The sequence below is a fragment of the Astatotilapia calliptera genome, chromosome 3 (assembly GCF_900246225.1).
Source record: "Astatotilapia calliptera chromosome 3, fAstCal1.2, whole genome shotgun sequence".
NCBI lineage: Eukaryota > Metazoa > Chordata > Actinopteri > Cichliformes > Cichlidae > Astatotilapia > Astatotilapia calliptera.
The window spans coordinates 22,881,735-22,895,053 of NC_039304.1; the positions used below are offsets into that span (position 1 = coordinate 22,881,735).

Consider the following 13,319-nt stretch of genomic DNA (forward strand, 5'->3'; position numbering starts at 1 on the left):
CAGCAGGTCAGCATTGGCGTCTCTATACCAGCTGAAAGTTCATGACACAAAGTGGTGACAAACTGTCTACAATGAGGCTACTATCAGCTGCAGCTCTTTGTCTGACTAACAATGTAACATGCTTTGTAGACCATTGAATTCATCTGTGCTGACCATGATGACATTTGTCAAATGGAGATCACACAACTGTGACAAAGTGGAGAAGCAGTTGTAATTCTCTCCATTTGTCCCATATGTGTTTACCTTTTTTTTGCACATTGTACACATTATTCTGTTTCTATGTATTTGCTATGATTTGCTATTTGTCAAGTAACATTACTTCACTCACTATCCCGGGTTTGTTTGTGTAAGCGTTTTGTTGCCGGCAAATCAAACATTCTGCAAATTAAGACAAATACTAAGTTATGTTTCTTTATACTTTATTATGTTACAGATTAAGTCATTTGTTCATACTTACTTTGTTTGTCTTTTCAGTCATCATGAGTGTCAGGTGTGGGGGAAACGCCCGCCTGGCATTTCCTCATTTTAAAGTCCTGATCATGTCACACATGACATCATCAGGTCAACCCAAGTGGAGGGGTTTCTTTTTCCAGAAGAATGCTTCCTTTTGTTTGTAGTTAATGTTTAAAGGGATTTGTTGAATGTTTTTCCTTGTGTTAATACTGCCATTTAGTTGTGTAAATGTGCATATTAGAAGTGTGTAGAGGTTTTGTGTTTTTAGATAATCTTGTAGAGTTTTTAGATCCCTCAGTTGAGTGAGTGGTACTGGCTGGGCAATTGGAGGGAAATTGATGGCCCTATTTAAAAGCCAGTCTCTACCAGATGCAGGAGAGAGGAGAGGTGAGCTGTGTCACCAGAGCTATGGCACCAGAGCCATGTCATGTTTTGTTAAATGAATTGATTTGGGGTAAGTTTTGTTAAGTTACATTAAAATTAAGTTCACTGTAAATAAATTGCTCACCTAGGAAACCTAAAATGTCTGCATAGTCTGCTTCCCTACCACCTTCCTTGACATTCGAGGTCTGACTACTTCACAACAACAAACATGACTTACTTGATGCGACAATGTGAAGGCTTCACTCCACTCTGTTGAAGAATATGAGTCATCTCTGCGTCGACTCTTACACATGTAGTCTCCACTGCTGGACTCAGAAACTCTGAATGTCACATCGTTATTGTGTGTCCACTGTGTGGGTGTCCTGGGTCCTCTCCATTCATACTCCCACTCAGTGGTTTCACCTCCTTCCTGCACCTCACATGTCAGAGTGATCGTCTCACCTCTTGAATATCTGAGGCCAGTTGGGTTGTTGTTTTACAACAAACTTTATTGGAAACTGTTTACACATATTACAGTTTGAGATACAAATAGAAAACATGAAATCAAACACAGAAAACTTCACACTGTATGTTTGATAATCATGAGTGAATGTATATTTCAAACTAAATTACTGAACTCACTGGTTTTCTCAATGGTGACATGATCACTTATATCAGTGTAGTAAACTGGGTTTCCTCTTGTTCCTCTGCAGCTGTAGATTCCTCCTTGAGATACTCTGATATCTCTGTTTTGTTGATCTCTGATTTGAACTTCAGAGGTTGTTTGGGTTCGTCTGAACCACTCATATTTCCATCCATCAGAGCTCTGCACAGAGCAGGTCAGTGTCACACTGCCCCCTACTGGTATGATTGTTGTTCCTGCTGTCAGTGTGGCCCAGGGTCTATATTCTGTTATCAAAAAGACGAAAAGAAAACACAAAGCCATTGAAAAACATTTTAAAATATGCTTTCATTTTATTTAAATTCCAACTTCCAAGAAGAGATGTCTTTGTTGAGCACGCATCATTCTCAGGGACTCCTCTCATCCTGCCAATAAACTCTTCCAGCTCCTCCCCTTCAGCTGACGCTACAGGACCCTACAGACCTAAAACCAGCAGGTTTATGAACAGCTTCTTCCCCACAGCTGTCAGCTTACTGAACTCAGTCCCCTGCTGAACCTTTCCATCCACACCCACTTATCCCTCCTAATGACCATGATCATGACTGTCATTCATTCTCAACATTCAGAATATGCTTACATTGGTTACTGCTATAGTTTAGGACACTGAACCAGTATAGTCTCTGGTATAGTGCGTACACTGTTCACTATTATAGTCTGTTCAGAGCGCTACGCTTCCACTGTGAATATATTCATAGCACTTTGTAGATCTGTTTACCATATGTAGCCACATCTGTATATATTTAGCAAAAACTTTATATTTGTTCATAGTACATCTGTATTTCTGCCCGTCTGTATAGCAATACAGAATATCTGTATACTATATAGATCATCTGTATATCTGTACATATGTCTGTAGGTCATCTGTATATTTGCTCTCTCTGTATATAATCTGTTCATAACTATCCCACCATTTATTTATACTACCCTTATCTGTATATAATTGCTCCTATTTTTAAGCACTTACTACTCTTGCACTCTAAACAGATGCAAACTGTATTTCCTTAACCTGTATTTATAGATGTGTAGTGACAATAAAGCTTGAATGCTAATCCTAATTAAATTTATTTTTTTATTATAGTTTAAGATCATTTTAATTTTTTCTGACATAGTAAGAGAGCTACAATATTGAGGTTAGTCAGGTAATTCAGGTTGTAGATCTCTAAATAAGCACATTTCAAATGTTTGTCCATTCTTTGGCCTGAAGAAGTCACACTGAATGTAAACTAATGAAGTTCACTGTTGAAGGAAACACACGATGGGTTCAGAGGGATCTGCCTGGTTTCACATTTAGATAACAGAAACATCGTCACCTTAAATTATGTGGAGATTTGATGTTTCTTTTTTCATTATTTAAATTACATTTCATCCACAGTTATTCTTGTTATACATTAAAACATGCACATGTTTGTAATGACAAGAAACATATTGTCTGAGTATTTTGGTTGTAGTGTGTACTGTGAACAAAGTTAGGTAAAATGCAATGGTCATGGTTAAAGTTCAATGTTTCAATACATCAGAAATACAATACTTTCAATGAACATTTATTAAACAAGATTTTTTTAATATTCAGATGAGAATTTTAACTGGAATCATCACATTATTAATCACTGAGGACTTACCTAATTACACTTATAAAGACAGTATTACTGTTCTTTGTATAATCTGACTCCTTCCATCTACCAGAACACTGATATTCACCACTTGCGATATATTTCGAATCTGGTAGTCTTTTTGTGCACTGTAGCGGAAATCCTCTCGACCATCCTTGTTGAGTGCATAATACCAGTCAGTGTCTCTTCCTTCATTCATGTTACACTTGAAGGTAACAAACTCTCCAGTGAAATAACTGGACCAGCTGGGTTCAATAGTGAGCACAGCATCTAGAATCCAACACAAACAGACAATTAGCAATCTGAAACACTTATTTAATGCTCAAGGCAAGACAGTGATTGATAACACTATATATATATTCACACAAAATGAAAATACTGTGATAAATAGAAAAAAAGAAACACAAATAGGATCTGCATTCATTAGAGTCATACAGGTTGAGAATAATCTTTATTAAATAAAAAGGAAGAAATTGAAAAAGGAAAACTGTTCAGTCACCTTGAGCGTGTCCCACTGCAGACGAGCGTACAGAGCACTACAATAAAGACAGAAACTTCAGACATTATCAAACTAAAGACACCAAAATGTAACATAAATAAAAAAACTGTTGGTAATGATGTGTCTCATTTCTTGAGGCACATGATCAATAGTGAGTTAATGACCTTCTTAAGGAACAATCCCACTAGTGTTTAAAGTCCAGTCGCTTTCTTACCAAGCTCCTTAAAAATACTGGGAGATTTTTCAATGTCTACTATGATCTGAGTCAGTGCACTAAAATCTAATCCAGTTTACAAACAAACATGGTGATAACAGACATGAGTGTCCTCTGATCACATGACCTGAAATGGTACAGGCCATCCTCTTTGGGCAGCCAGTGAAAGACCTGGGTTCCAAAAGGGAAATGATCTCCCCAGTATTTACTTTGTATACTAGAAAAAAATCTCAAAATTAATGCCATTGACAAATTGCAGTGGGTCACTTCTGTCAACAAGAATTTGTCTAGAAGGAGGTATTTGTTGATCATTTTTGACATATTTATGTGTCATAGCAAACAACATTCATCTGAAGTTAAACCTGCCTACTGGGAGTTTACTTTTTTAAATCTCCATTTATGGCTGGACGAGCTCTAATCTTCCTTTAGGAAGCAAGTTTCATTTAGTCAGGAGCAGGATTAGTCTAGTACTCTTTTATACCTTGACTAAGGAAGAATATTTCTGCAATAAAATGCTGTTAAAATCTAGCACTGGCTTTAAATCACTGCCCTTATGCATTTTATCATTGTCTACTATTATTGGTTACATTTTATATTACGATTTAATCAGCATCAAATTATCACTGATGGAGAAACAAACCTTTCTTAGATAAACTAACCAGCTCCACTCTGATCTGAGTCAGTGCACTAAAATCTAATCCATTCTACAAACAACCATGTTGGTAACAAACATGAGAGTCCTCTGATCACATGACCTGCAATGGTACAAATGACTGATGCTCTGTTCTTCTTACTAAAACATCTTTATGGATCAGTATGAATCGAAAAATAGGAAGTCAGTGATGTACTCACAGAATAGGCCCAGCTCACAGAGCAAAAGTGGCTCCCATCCTCACATCCAGCAGTGACACGTCTGAAAACTTCTACAACTTTCTGTAAAGAGAGAGAGTGAAGCAGCAGCACAGCAGATACCAAAGAGCTGAGAAGGAAACAAAGAGGTTTTAAAACGTATCTCTGCTTCCTCCTTTTACACAGAAATAACAACTTAACATAGTCTGACCACCACATCATGTGATACATTTATACTCTCCTGCAGAAACATATCAGGCAGATTTTTATCAGAACGGCTGTAAAAAAAATATATATATACTGAAACTAAATAATAATAGCTTGACTAAGTGCCCAAAATGAGATAGACACAAGTCAAAGACACAGCTTTAAATGTGAAGTACTTTAGTTCATTTTACAGCCCAGAAACACAACGAGAAACATTGCTCAGATTCAGATTGCTAACAAATATCTATCAAGCATTAGATAATAAAGTAACAGGTTAGTAATAAGTTTTTTCCTGGTTGCTTAGAGTGCTGTCTATGGACTTTTTGTATATACTGTAATAACTCCAGACTTGGGCATTACATGCATTACGAAACTGCATTTCGTTGCCCTGTACCTCTGCATGTGCAATGAAATAAAGTTGAATTCTATTCTATTCTATTCTATTAAAATTTGACTGAGGGTCCGACAGAAGCAGCGACGGATATTTTGTTGCCTTTGTCTGCTGCTTGTATGCTTGGTTTTGATTATTAGGAGCTTTATCACCAGTAATAATTACCCTCATAAACACTACATGTACACATCATTCATATCGTTTTAAACTGCAGTAGATGCATAAATGAAGACGACTTAATAAACACCACCAAGACAATAAACTTTTACCATTCCCTTCCTGTCACAGATGTAGTCATTGAGTTTTCTGCTGCTCCTTTACAAGGAGATGACGATACACTAAATATTGATGCACAAAATCATTACATTGCTTCAAATATACATTAAATAGATTTGAGGTGAGCCCCCATACCAGCTGATAACAGAGATGTCATACTTACTGACAGCAAATGTTCACAGCAGATGTTGGTAATCCACACACTTTCTCACACAGCAGTGAAATCAAGAACTGACAGTAATTTTATTTTTATTTCATTAAACTAATGCAGATTCCTTTAACATATCTTTCCACTGTGGTGACATCTTAGATTGGTCATAAATTCACTCACAGAAAGTAAGCGTGCACAAGTTAAAGTAGAAATGTGTCCTTAACCAGAAGTGACCGTGTGACGAGATGAAATCCTGCCCCTTTCTCAGCTCCTCTCTGTTTTCTTACAAGTAGTTGTAACTGCTGTATTAATAAATAATGAAAGTGCCTTTTAGCTACACTTAGTAACTAAAAAGCACACTTACACACTTAGTTACTCATTTCCATGGCTACATTTTAGATAGCAGAGCAAAGCTGCAAACAAAGTAGCTGTTTATATACTTGAATGTGTTTTACAGAATTAACGCTGTAAGTCAAATAAAGGCAGCAATAAGAGGAAGCAAGCAGTTCAGCAAGGCAGAGTTACCATGGAAATCTGATAACGTACAGTTATCCGATTGTTCAGTCTGACGTCACTAGCCATGTCTGGGTCTAAACTCCGCTGCAGGTCCATATATCAAACGATCACTATGGCATTACTGAGAGTTGAAAAACTGTCTAAACTCTTTCATCTTAATAAAATGATCAGCGTTCTGCACTACCAGGTGTAACAATTGAGTTTAACATCCAGGCGTCCATGAAAACGGAATTTATGACATTTAACAGAGTTAGAAGTTAGCAGGGAGTTAGCTCGCTAGCTTCTATCTAAATACAATATAGCATGTCCTGACTGCGGGGTTTTAGAAACAAATTAAAACGTACAGCTCTGTTATTACTTCTAGCATAAATGAAGACAGAAAACTAAACAGCAGTGACGTTTGTAGGGTTACTGAAGTTGGGCTAGCTGGTATATAATGATGTGCTACGTGACCGCTAGCGACACAGCTATGTTAGCATAATATAAACAAGCTAACTTTTTTTCCACTCGATAAAAGTTAACGTGAGTGTTCTCGGTGGTCAGGAACAAATGTAATCGCATGGCAGGATGCTGTAAAAGGACCAAACTTCAGCCAACTGAGATAATCCATCCACAATACGAGGTTAGTCATTCATATACTGCTGCATGGGCTGGGCTGTAGTTACATCCTAAGGTTTTAAAAACTGAGCTTAAATAAATGATTAGTGATAATAAAAGCCGAGGGAGGTCAACAGTGATCACTAACTGTTTTAGGAGCTTTTTGAGATCAAATAGAAGAAAATACATAACATTAAACATGTTAACAACACAAAAGCCATATTAAACGCAGACTACTTTAGGCCCGGAAGTAGGATTCGTCACATCATCACTTAACAACCGGATAGGTGAAACACAGTTGTGCTTCCTGCACCCTTTACTTTATAAGATGGTGGACTCCAGCTCGTATTGAGGTGATTTGCTGCTGAGTGTGAAGAGGAGGGAATGAGAATCAGCACCTCCAACTCTGAGCCGTGATTGACACTGGATAATTGTTGAAGTCATAACTGTGTTTTAGGGATGAGTTCTGGCCCAAAGCACAGGATTTTAAGGATCTTGTGGCAAGAGTGGAGTGGGAGATTGGCAGGTGGATTGGGTGATACTGTGTGACATCTGCAGTGATATGGATGCAGGACCAGTGTGGTGTAGTGAAGTGAGAGCTGAGTGTGAAAGTGAAGCTGTCTGTTGGCAGGTTGATTTACAGTGGGGCAAAAAAGTATTTAGTCAGCCACCGATTGTGCAAGTTCCCCCACTTAAAATGATGACAGAGGTCAGTAATTTGCACCAGAGGTACACTTCAACTGTGAGAGACAGAATGTGAAAAAAAAATCCATGAATCCACATGGTAGGATTTGTAAAGAATTTATTCGTAAATCAGGGTGGAAAATAAGTATTTGGTCAATAACAAAAATACAACTCAATACTTTGTAACATAACCTTTGTTGGCAATAACAGAGGTCAAACGTTTACTATAGGTCTTTACCAGGTTTGCACACACAGTAGCTGGTATTTTGGCCCATTCCTCCATGCAGATCTTCTCGAGAGCAGTGATGTTTTGGGGCTGTCGCCGAGCAACACGGACTTTCAACTCCCGCCACAGATTTTCTATCGGGTTGAGGTCTGGAGACTGGCTAGGCCACTCCAGGACTTTCAAATGCTTCTTACGGAGCCACTCCTTTGTTGCCCGGGCGGTGTGTTTTGGATCATTGTCATGTTGGAAGACCCAGCCTCGTTTCATCTTCAAAGTTCTCACTGATGGAAGGAGGTTTTGGCTCAAAATCTCACGATACATGGCCCCATTCATTCTGTCCTTAACACGGATCAGTCGTCCTGTCCCCTTGGCAGAAAAACAGCCCCATAGCATGATGTTTCCACCCCATGCTACACAGTAGGTATGGTGTTCTTTGGATGCAATTCAGTATTCTTCGTCCTCCAAACACGACGAGTTGAGTTTATACCAAAAAGTTCTACTTTGGTTTCATCTGACCACATGACATTCTCCCAATCCTCTGCTGTATCATCCATGTGCTCTCTGGCAAACTTCAGACGGGCCTGGACATGCACTGGCTTCAGCAGCGGAACACGTCTGGCACTGCGGGATTTGATTCCCTGCCGTTGTAGTGTGTTACTGATGGTGACCTTTGTTACTTTGGTCCCAGCTCTCTGCAGGTCATTCACCAGGTCCCCCCGTGTGGTTCTGGGATCTTTGCTCACCGTTCTCATGATCATTTTGACCCCACGGGATGAGATCTTGCGTGGAGCCCCAGATCGAAGGAGATTATCAGTGGTCTTGTATGTCTTCCATTTTCTGATGATTGCTCCCACAGTTGATTTTTTCACACCAAGCTGCTTGCCTATTGTAGATTCACTCTTCCCAGTCTGGTGCAGGTCTACAATACTTTTCCTGGTGTCCTTCGAAAGCTCTTTGGTCTTGGCCATGGTGGAGTTTGGAGTCTGACTGTTTGAGGCTGTGGACAGGTGTCTTTTATATAGTTGATGAGTTCAAACAGGTGCCATTCATACAGGTAACGAGTGGGGGACAGAAAAGCGTCTTACAGAAGATGTTACAGGTCTGTGAGAGTCAGAGATTTTCCATGTTTGAGGTGACCAAATACTTATTTTCCACCCTGATTTACGAATAAATTCTTTACAAATCCTACCATGTGAATTCATGGATTTTTTTTTCACATTCTGTCTCTCACAGTTGAAGTGTACCTCTGGTGCAAATTACTGACCTCTGTCATCATTTTAAGTGGGGGCACTTGCACAATCAGTGGCTGACTAAATACTTTTTTGCCCCACTGTATTTATACTCGGCTGCAGACACATATCAGGCAGAGATTTTTATCAAAAGGACTGTAAAACAAATATACTGAGACTAAACAATAATAGACAGTTACAAAGTTCTATTACACAGACATGAGCTTCACCGAGTGCCCAAAGAGGCAAAATAATTAGACACAACTCCAAGACAAGTTTATTTTATTTTACAAGAACAAGAAGAAAACAACAGGAACAACACTCTGAATTTACCTTTGTATACCATACACACACCAATTACACTGTAAATGGATATATTAAACATTTGTCTTCTCATATACTCAGATAAAATATATACATAAATCAATTCCTCACAATTGATTAATTAATTTTTACAAATTCCCAAGGAGACAGAAAAAAGATCAACAAGTATATCTAAATATTAAAAACAAACTACCCTCTGTCTGCATGCTGTTAAACTACTGGAACTAGTAAAAGCTGTTTATGTCCCTGGGAATTTATTTGAACACTCTGGGGCATGGACAGAGGTAAGTTTGTTTTTATTTTACTTATCAGTCTTCAGATTGCTAGCAAATATCTATACACAGGGTTCGTATGGGTGCTTGAAATCCTTGAAAATGCTTGAATTGTATTGTTGTCTTTTCAAAGTTTGAAAAGTGCTTGAATTTCAGATGTGGTGCGTAAAAGTGCTTGAGAGTGTAACTGTATTTCATTCACCACAAATAATTATCTGATTGAATAGTTTTCCTGTCAGATAGAGAAATAAAATGAGTCGCAAAATGTAAAAGCAAAATTTCCCCGCCTGGGCTGCCTTGCGTCTGTTTCAACGTGTGACCCCGCCCCTCCCTTGGACAGTCAGGGATGAGTGCGCTAACATACCTGTTGGTTGCTGTTGTAATGAGTGTTTGATGGAAAATGACAATGGCGGATTTTGCGCTCTCTAGTCGCATGATAGGTGAGTGCTAGTAAACAATTTTCCAGTACATGTACGTAACACATGCTGTTTTTTTAAAATTATGATTATTATTTTGTTAGTGTGATGCAGTATGGCGCTGCTATTATGGAATATGCTGTGAACTTAGCTAACATTACTTAGCAGTGATATGAGTTAATTTACTCAAGTGAAAGCTTTAAACATTAGCCCAATACATAACTAGCCAACTTAAAGCTTTCTGATTAACCGTCTCCATTTCAACTTGGGTTTAACGTGCGGACTTCAAACCATTTACCAGTTTTTAAATTGTGTTGATAGGACATGTAAAACCGATGTTTTTTGTTTTTTTCTGAATAAAACAGTGGCGTTTAATCCGGAAAGAAACGGTAAAAACTGCGTTTTCTAAGGAGAGCGCTAGCGAACAGGCTTTGCTTGTGAGTGAAAAAAAAAAACTCCTTCCCTATTGGTGGAAAAAATGTACCGTGTCGACCAATCAAAAAATGATATGGCAGCATGTGGCATTTGTTTGTTTAGGAGTGACCGGCGAGAGAGAGCGATTGAGCGAAAGAGAGAGAGAGAGTTTTGATACGTGAGAGATATGTGACATTTACCGTGTTTGGAGTCTCAAGTGTAGTGGTGTAGTCGTTGTCGTAGAGTAGTCGTTGTTTTGTTTTGTGTGTGAGTTCTACTAGTGAATGTCACAGTTGCCACCAAACGCAGATTGCAGTGTAAACACTGAGTGACACACCTGGGCCCTATTTCAGGAAGCCGGTTTAGTGCAAACTCTGAGTTAGGGCTGCTCAATTAATCGAATTTTAATCACGATTACGATCTGGGCTTTCAACGATCATTAAAAATGACTGAGCCGATTATTAGCCCCTCCCTAATTTATCCGCGACACCTTAAAGGCCGGTCCGTGAAAATATTGTCGGGCATAAACCGGTCCGTGGCGCAAAAAAGGTTGGAGACCGCTGATTAAGAGGACCCGAGGGAAGCTCGGAAAGCTAAGCAGAAGTTATTTGGAGAGTGACTGCCGTTGGTTGAAAAGAGAGTTTATTATTATTTTTTTTTTTCTAAATGAAGAGAGTTTAAAAAAAAAAACTTCAGTGGTGTTGCACACTATTTTATATTATTTTTTTAAAGTCATTGTTAACCCTTTAAAGCCGGTCAGAGCAGCACGCTCCGTTTTGCGTAACTATTGTTAAATCCCTGTAGAACCTGAACCGTGTAAGCTAGCGCAATAATTTGTTTTGCATATGAAACCGGAGGAGTTGTACTTACATCTTATGCCATCAGCTTGTCCTCGGTCAGGGTTTCGTTCCACATATAGCTTTGCAAAAATTGCATAAAAAGCGCTTGCAGGAACAAAAACATAATATTCCAGAAACACGCTTTGCCGTTCCTATCAGCTGTTCGTAACACTTCCCACAGTGAAATGATGCACATGCTGTTTTCTTTGCAAATTTGCATCATAGGATTGTTTTTTGTTTTTCCTGCAGTATATAAAAATTGCTGTATCTCCAAAATAAAACTATGAAGACACTCAAAATAAATTTCCTGTGGTGGGAAACTATTTTTTGCAACTTTATTGTATTTAAAGTTTTGAGGGATAAACCTCTTAAATTTCTCCAAGAAGAAATATATGTAAACAAAACAAAAGCGATTTTCAATTTTTTTTGTAGTTTATTGCACTTTTTTGCAATTTATCTAATTACTATGGACTTAATGCATACATATTATTAAAATATGGGCTATAACAGTTGTATTGATGTATAGCAACTTGAAATGCTCCCACAAATGGCATGTAAACAACATACAGCCTGTAAAAAAATAATATAAGCCCTGGTGGACTTGGTTCTATAGTAGGTCTTAAAGGGTTAAATAAATATCGTCAAATAATCGTGATCTCAATTTCAGTGAAAATAATCGTGATTATCATTTTTGCCATAATCAAGCAGCCCTACTCTGAGTAAGTATACCCTGAGTTAACGAAAACTCTGGGTTTTCGGTTTCACAAAGCGAGTTTAGATTAATTCTGAGTGAGTTACTATGACGACACACTCCATGAAGCTAACCTGCTCCCTAGCAGGTTTACTTCAACTAACCCTGACTTTCTCTGCCTCTTTGTCAGAAACCTGACTGTAGGAAGTGTCAGACATGGCCTGCCCCTTCCTTTTTTTTTTTTTTTTTTTTTTTTTTTTTTAAATGACATCAGAAACAGCAGTATGCGACATTACGTAATGGCAGAGCTTCAGTTCATCCTTTGTCATTTTTTTTTTTTTTTTTTTTTTTAATAAATAGGACAGGGGGAATGAATGAGAGAAAGAGGGGGAGAGAAAGAAAGAAAACCAAAGGGGAGAAGAGACGGTGAGAAGGGGGGGGAAGAGAGAGAGAAAAAAAAAAGAACTCCTGGGTCACCTGTATGGAGAAAAAAAAAAAAAAAAAAAAAAAAAAAACAAACAGAGGAGACAGCAAACAACAAAGAGCAACATAATAATAGAGAAAACAAAGCACCATCACAATAAACTAGCTAGTCATAGATATCAATATTTACTAAATAATAAACGATATTGTGCAGCACGCAAGATAGACAGCGCACAGTGTGCTTTGAGGCAGCAGCCAAGAAAGCTTTAGTCCGCGTCTGTGAATACCCATGTGTGCATACCTGTGTGGATCAGCATGCTTGCATTCCAAAGGTTTCTCCATGTAATGATCTGCTAGGGAGTGTGGGGGGGCCACAGCCCCGTCCTCCAGGGTGTGAAGCGGGTATGGAGGAGATCAAAACTCCAGACATCCAGAGGCCCCCAGAACACAAGAGACCATGGAAGACCAACAGAGGGGCAGCCGCGCCACTGTCCCAGAAAGAGCTGAGGAGAGTCCCAGATGAGGGCTCGCCCAGCAGCCGCGGAGCAGAAGTCAGGGGGAGTTGCAGTGACGCGCCCGTGAGCTCCGCCGGCCCCCAGCTGTGCCTGAGTGACCGAGCCCCAGGCCGAGAGGCCGGGGGCACCCCACCTCCAAAGGGGCCCGAGTGAGCCCCAGGCCCCAGGCCCCGACAAGCGGCCGCCAAGGAGTGAGCCGGTATGTACCCGGACGCCCACCCCCAGACACAAAGAACCACCAACACACCGACACCTGAGGGAGTCCGCCACCGGCAGGGGAAGTGGTGGTGGGTGGAGATAGGCCTCCAAACCTTGGAGGGCCTGAGGTGTCCCCAGAGAGGTGGCGTCTGATACCCAACCTGACATATAGACACAGACATACAGGCACACACAGACACAAACATCCATTCCCACCCTCATGCTCTCATATGCACTCACTCCACACTCAACTAACGTGGAGACAGACATAAAGAGACGC

At 39.5% G+C, this 13,319-nt stretch overlaps 1 pseudogene; it reads right to left on the minus strand.

Annotated features, from left to right (window-relative positions):
- Positions 1-1,260: 1,260 nt before the first annotated feature.
- LOC113013691 (Fc receptor-like protein 4) overlaps positions 1,261-13,319 on the minus strand; it is a 30,145-nt pseudogene continuing 18,086 nt past the window's right edge.